This window comes from Schistocerca americana, chromosome 2 (assembly GCF_021461395.2).
Source record: "Schistocerca americana isolate TAMUIC-IGC-003095 chromosome 2, iqSchAmer2.1, whole genome shotgun sequence".
NCBI lineage: Eukaryota > Metazoa > Arthropoda > Insecta > Orthoptera > Acrididae > Schistocerca > Schistocerca americana.
In genome coordinates, this window is record NC_060120.1 from 330,471,048 (window position 1) to 330,478,330 (window position 7,283).

General features: G+C 44.6%; 1 non-coding gene across 1 annotated transcript; it reads right to left on the bottom strand.

Annotated features, from left to right (window-relative positions):
* Positions 1–6,909: 6,909 nt before the first annotated feature.
* Positions 6,910–6,983, bottom strand: Trnat-ugu. The gene has a single exon. It is a non-coding gene; the product is annotated as a tRNA-Thr (tRNA).
* Between the last annotated feature and the right edge of the window lie 300 nt (positions 6,984–7,283).

Here is a 7,283-nt window from a genome sequence, read left to right on the forward strand (position 1 = left end):
GTCAAATGCACTAATTAATTCTATAGCGTCGAATTCGCATTGCGCCACTGGCAATCACAGAAGTTTAATTTCCTTGTCTAGTGAGTACCGCCGGCCGAGGTAGCCGAGCGATTCTAGGCGCTACAGTCTGAAACCGCGCGACCGCTACGGCCGCAGGTTCGAATCCTGCCTGGGGCATGGATGTGTGTGAAGTCCTTAGGTTAGTTAGGTTTAAGTACAGGATGTCCACAATGAGACTCCAATATTTTAATATCCTATATCTTTCTCATTTCAGATGGTGGACCTGTGAATCCTGAAGGGGCAGGCAGAGCAACTCAACAAGTTTGTGGTGTGCAAATTTGATAAGCCAAATGGCCGTAGTGGAGCTGCAATCAATTGTTTTAGCAAAATGGTGGATATGAAGGAGCGTGCACAAGTGGTCTGGTGGTATGCAGAGACAAAATCGGCGACCCAAGTACAAAGAAACTTTCGTCGAGTTTACAACAAAGCGCCCCCGTCGTTCAAGACTATAAAGAAGTGGTGTGATCGGTTTTTGGCTACTGGGAGTGTTGCGAAAGGGCATGGTGGTGGTAAGCCTGGGATCAGCGAACATCATGTGGAACAAGTGCGGCGGTCATTCGAACAAAGTCCACAGAAGTCAGTGCGACAGGCAGCACGAGAACTTCGTATGAAACATTCAACAGTGCACCAAGTACTTCATCAGCGATTACGTTTGTAAGCATATAAAGTGCAGGTTGTGCGAGAAATCAAGCCTGATGATCGACCAAAGCGAGAAGAATTTGCATGTGTCATGTTAGACCGCATTGCCGCGGACGAGACATTTTTATCACGCGTGATGTTTACTGACGAGGCAACCTTTCACGTGTCAGGGGCTGTCAATCGTCACAATGTGCGCATCTGGGGATCCGAAAATCCACATGCACCTAGGGAACATATGTGCGACAGTCCGAAAGTTAATGTGTGGTGTGGTTTGATGATAAATCGCATTGTTGGACCGTTTTTCTTTTAGGAGCATACTGTGGATGGAGCCATCTACCTGGACATGCTGGAACAATTTGTCGTGCCACAGATAACAGACCTGCAGCCAAATGTGATGTTTCAACAGGACGGTGCACCACCCCATTGGAGCCTTGATTTCCGAAAATTTTTGAATGACACATTCCCGCAACGATGGATTGGCCGTGGAGGTCCAATTCCTTGGCCGCCACGTTCGCCCGACATAACTCTCCTCGATTTTTTCTTGTGGGGTTATGTGAAAGACCGTATACGCTACACCAGTAAAGGACCTGCAAGACTTGAAACAGCGCATAAGAATTGTCATCAACTCTGTCACAGAACAGATGCTCCGCAACACATGGCACGAAATCGATTATAGACTTGATATTCTTCGCGCTACCCGTGGCGCTCATGTTCAAGTGTACTGAATCGTCCACCTGTGTATGAAAACTTGATGAGCTGCTGTATGATTTCCCTGCATTTGTTCGTCAATAAATTGTGTTTCCTCTCAGATTTTATGAGTTCAAATGTTGGAGTCTCATTGTGGACACCCTGTAGTTCTACGTCCTAGGGGACTGATGACCTCAGAAGTTAAGTCCCATAGTGCTCAGAGCCATTTGAACCATTTTTGAGTGCAGTACACTTTCCGGAAGGTATTCTTGTGACCTCAAGTGCGCTTGCACGTGTTCCAGTAGGCCACCTTTAGCAAAGTCCTGGTATAACGTTGCATTAGATGGAGGCTCTACGTTATTGCTTTCCATCCATCCAAAAACAGCATTATTTCTCCATTTTCATATAGATTTCGTGATATTGGATTTATCGTCATGTGATTTGGAACCTGATCTAAAACAATCGCAGATCTTAGAAATTTTTTGGGGGAATGCTCCTAAACCACTCTTCACACCATCCTGCTCATAATGATAATCTGCACCTTCTATTTGGCCAGCAAAACATAACGCAGCATTTTGCACGAACACATCTTCGTTCCCAATATGACACATTATAATCGTTTTTCCAGAACTGGAATGTGTTTGAATTCCTGCTTTCCAAGCATTCCACTCTTGAACATTTCATGTGTAATAGTCACATACATTTTCTGATACATAAGGAAATTTTTGTTCCTGCCGCTTAAACTTTGTGGAATGATTTGCACCACACCAAATCTCATCAGTGCAATAAATAGTCCAACCAGTGGTTCTCAAGTGTGTTATTTCGCGCAAGAAGTCGTCTCCTTTTGCTGCTACTCGTTTTTTTTCATCAGCACAGGTTTTCATTTAACTTTTTGTATCTGAAGTCCAGTTTCCGAATAGCACGCCAAGGATTGTTTCGCTCATACAGTATCAGGAAAGTCTTCTACTTCAGTCTTCAACTTTTCCAATACGGGTAGTACTGTTGGAACTGCTTTTCCATGTAGAAGTCGTTGATTTTTCCTTATTATGTCTCCCTGTGTAAACTCAGTAAGCCCGCATCTCGTGGTCGTGCGGTAGCGTTCTCGCTTCCCACGCCCGGGTTCCCGGGTTCGATTCCCGGCGGGGTCAGGGATTTTCTCTGCCTCGTGATGGCTGGGTGTTGTGTGATGTCCTTAGGTTAGTTAGGTTTAAGTAGTTCTAAGTTCTGGGGGACTGATGACCTAAGATGTTAAGTCCCATAGTGCTCAGAGCCATTTTGTAAACTCAGTAATTGCCAGATCAATTGTTTGGTGATATAAGACATGACGTTTCTCCATATTCTCTCGACATTCGCTTCGCTATAGTTTCAGCAACTCTGTGAGGTTTCAGAAATTCTCGTTACTAACTGTGATATCGAATTGCTCGCATCCTGTTCTTTTTAGGCCTCCAAGTAAGCGAGCGCACTTGTCACTGTAGACCTTTCACAACCCCGTAACTGATGCATGGTTTCACACAAGTACAAGGTAACTAATTATGTTGCGAGGACTGACCATGACAACGAATGGCAGCACGATTGTGTCGTGTGTGACGGGACACTGCAACAATGAAGTGGGAACGCTATTTAGAGGTCTGGTAACATAGCATACGCGAGCATGCGGTGCATAAAGACGCAAAAGCAAGTACGTTAAACACGTGATATTAGCCCTTCATGTAGATTTATGAGCATAAAGACATAACAGCTGTGGAAGACAAGAACAGAGTTTGCATTTCGCCATACCCACACCCTGCCATCGGATCGCCAATTGTGTACCGTGACTCGTCACTCCACACACTGTTTTTCCACTGTTCAATCGTCCAACGTTTACGCTCCTTACACCAAGCGAGACGTCGTTTGGCATTTACCGGCGTGATGTGTGGCGTATGAGCAGCCGCTCGTCCATGAATTCCAAGTTTTCTCACCTCCTGCCTAACTGTCATAGTACTTGCAGTGGATCCTGATGCAGTTTGGAATTCCTGTGTGATGGTCTGGATGGATGTCTGCCTATTACATATTACGACCCTCTTCAATTGTCGGCAGTTTCCATCAGTCAACAGACGAGGCCGGCCTGTACGCTTTTGTGCTGTACGTGCCCCTTCACGTTTCCACAAATCGGGAACAGTGGACCTAGCGATGTTTAGGAGTGTGGAAATCTTGCATACAGACGTATGACACAAGTGACATGCAATCACTTGATCACATCGAAGTCCATGAGTTCCGCGGAGTACCCCATTCTGCTGTCTCACGATGTCTAATAACTACTGAGGTCGTTGATATGGAGTACCTGGTAGTATGCCGCAGCACAATGTACTTAATATGAAAAACGTATGTTTTTGGGGGTGTCCGGATACTTTTGATCACGTAGTGTAGGTTTAATCGCATTTTATGCATATCATCGTTACGCGAATGTAATCGCATTTTTATACAGGTCACCGTTAGGCGAACTGCGTTAATCTGCAGATTGTCGGCTGCCAAGAGTGAAACATGTTCGGTGATGATTTGGGCAGCCGTATCGTGGTATATTCCATAGGCCCAGTGGTTATGCTGCACGGTCTCCCTACTGCCAAGGATTATGTGACCAGTTTGGCTGATCAGGTCCATCCCATGGTACAGTATTTGTTCCTCAGTGGTGATGCTGTGTTCCATGACGTCCGGCACTGGTTTTAAGAGCACGAGAATGAAGTACCCCATTTCCTCGCCGAGCGAGATGGCGCAGGCTTTATCACACTGGACTCGTATTCGGGAGGACGACGGTTCAAAACTGTGTGTGGCCACACAGATTTAAGTTTTTCTTGCTTTCCCTTAACTCGCTCCAGGCAAATGACGGGATAGTTCCTTTGAAAGGGCACGGCCGCTGTCCTTCCCCCGTACTTGAAACGTTTCGAGCGTGTGCTCTGTCTCTGATGACCTTGATGTCGACGGGACGTTAAATGCTAATCTTCCTTCCCCTCCCTCCAGGCCGCCACAGTCACCAGATCTAAATATTTTTGAGTCTTTGTGGCCTACTTTGGAGAGAAGGGTGCATACTCCTATCCGCTGCATAATCGTTATTTGAATGTGCCACTATTTTGCTAGAAGAGTGGTTTAAAGATTCTCTTGAAAACCATACTGGTTCCGTATTTATCCATTCCTAGAGTACTGGAAGCTGTTTCAAATGGCAACGTTTTTCCTACCCAGATTAGGCGTAGTAGTGTGATGTGTTTTTGGTGTCTCCATATTTTTGTCCGCCTCCTGAATTTATGAAATTCTAGCATGACGTTGGTGGAAGGATCAGAAACTAAGGCATGTATCAGGATTAAATCCAAGGATAGTGCTTTCTGTGCTGGCGACGACAACATGCTTTAAGATAAAGGACATTCTGTTAGAAACTAGGCATCAGTAAATTAGAGAGTGATTGTAACTACGACAAAACGGTGAAGTCAGTACTAATTGCTGGTACTAACACATACTTCCTGGTGAATTCAACACTGTAAAGAGTTAGTGAACATTACTGGCCACCTGTGGAAGAACTTTCAAGTGAGAATAATGTGAGACTGTGACGCGATTGGTAAGTGATTTCCGGCGAGTGTAATACTCCACTATTGCTACCATACGATGAGCATTTAGAATTTGTAATTTTGAATGAGTATTTACTGTGCTGTACGCGTCAGGATTGCGCAATGGACTGTTGGTACCTGGTGAACGCTTGGTCCCGCAGTGTAACCAGATCTCTGGGGAGGTCGTGTGAAACATGTCGCCGCACCGGGCAGTTAACACGGTCACCTTATGGCCCTGTTGTTCGCGGTCGTCTCGACCTTGTTCTGATGCAAGAAGCAATATGATCATCCAGACACACTCGCTATCTGGGGGAAGGTCGGCTGCAGGCGTCCGACTCATTCACGAACCAGCTGCAGAAGGGTATCCGTCAGGAACGATCATGGTACGCTCATACACTGTTTGTTTCAAATGGCCATGAGGGGAAATTGTAATGGTCGTTCTGCACAGGGGCGGTTTATCCATGCTCCACATGCTACGGGCCTTGCGCTTTCGCAGATCCCGTACCGCACTGCTTCTTTTTCGGGGGAAATATAAACATCAGCAGGTTTGAAACTAAACTAATATCACTGAAGTGGACATGATCGTCCAGTTGTTTAAAACACTGGAAATAATAGATCACTGACATAGAATCTGGCGTATTTCCAATTTTAAAAGAATACGTCAAAGTAATTATATTTTACTGAACTACGTTTTACGTATTTCAAAGGTTTAATAATTTTATTTATGCATTCTATTCAACTATAGTCTGCGGTAATCACTATGAACTGGCGCTGATTTGAGCAAACTGTCACCACATCACGTATTGCCTAGAGAGATCTTTTGCTTTATGATGTTAACAAAGCTCGTCTTAAAATCGTTGTTGGTGCATCCTACCACCAAACGATGTAGGCCGATTAATGAAAGAGTCGGATAAGCATGTTACTCCCAAAGTCTGACAGCTACTCACTTAAATTGAGGCTAGTGATAATATAGTTCACGTACAACTGTTTTTGCGATCCTATTTTACGAGTACGTTCCTTTCACTAATTTTGTGTTTTGGCACAGTGCGGTTTTGCACCATGTTTGCGTAAAATATCCATGCCGACTTTCGTCTTTAACCCATTACGATATGCCTGTTCTCACTCTCTCCCGCCGACAGTTACAGTGTTAGGTTTCCAGCTTTCACCACTAAGCATAAGATAAATTCAGTTTTCCCAATCGAAATATCGCGACATTTCACTGAGTAGCTAGGAAATACAAGAGTGTATCGCGAAATTTTGTTCTATCAAAAGGTCTAAAATTTATTACTCAAAGCATTTTACTTTTCAGTGTGAACTATGATAATTTGTAATCAATTTTGGGGCAGTCGTCACAACCAGCAGGTGCAACGGCGGGCTACGGTCATTTCTATTTGCAGGTAATTCGAGAGATCGTAAAAATACTCGTGTGTAACACTGGTTACAGCGTATATACAGCGTAACTAGGTTGAGGTAGTAAAACATAAGCGTCACCTCTGACGAGTAGTTTTAATACCTCGAGTGTCAGAGCGGGTGATCCAGTGGTAAAGTGCGTGCCTAGAAACCGAAAAGTCGCGGGATCGAACCCAGTCGGACAATGTAAACCACAGACTAGTTAAAAAGTCAAGGTTCATAACGTAAGTTAGTTGTTAAATAAGTGAAATAAAATTTTGTTCGTCGTTATTTTCACATGGAAGTAAAATACGGAAGAAAAATTATATGTTTCAAAAAATATGAGTACACATTGTTGAATAAAGACTTCATACTTCACCAAAACCTGAACTAATCGGGTGGTACTGACTACAATTGGGGAGAAAAGACGTTTGTACCACACTCTGACAAACAGCAGAGATCAGTTAATAGACCCCAGAAGCATCGAAGATTTACAATGAAATGAACAGCCTTAGCTGCTTACAGGCGTTGACATACGTCAACGGGGACAGATGAAAATGTGTGCCCCGACCGGGGCTCGAACCCGGGATCTCCTGCTTACATGGCAGACGCTCTATCCATCTGAGCCACCGAGGACACAGAGGACAGCGCGATTGCAGGGATTTATCTCTGGCACGCCTCCTGCGAAACCCACATTCTCAACGTATTGTCCCGCACTACATTCGTAGTGCCCCCGCCCATTATACTCATTACTCGCGGCGCGTTGCCGATTCCCGTAAGAGTTCGGGCACTGTTTGTGTATTCGCACAGAAGAAGAAGATGGTCAAGTGGCCGGTGAGCCTTAACTATATATATATATATATACTAAGATGGTATCTATTCTTTCGGACATGCATCAAAGTAGTCTTCGGACTGAACACGACAACAACGGGCCCC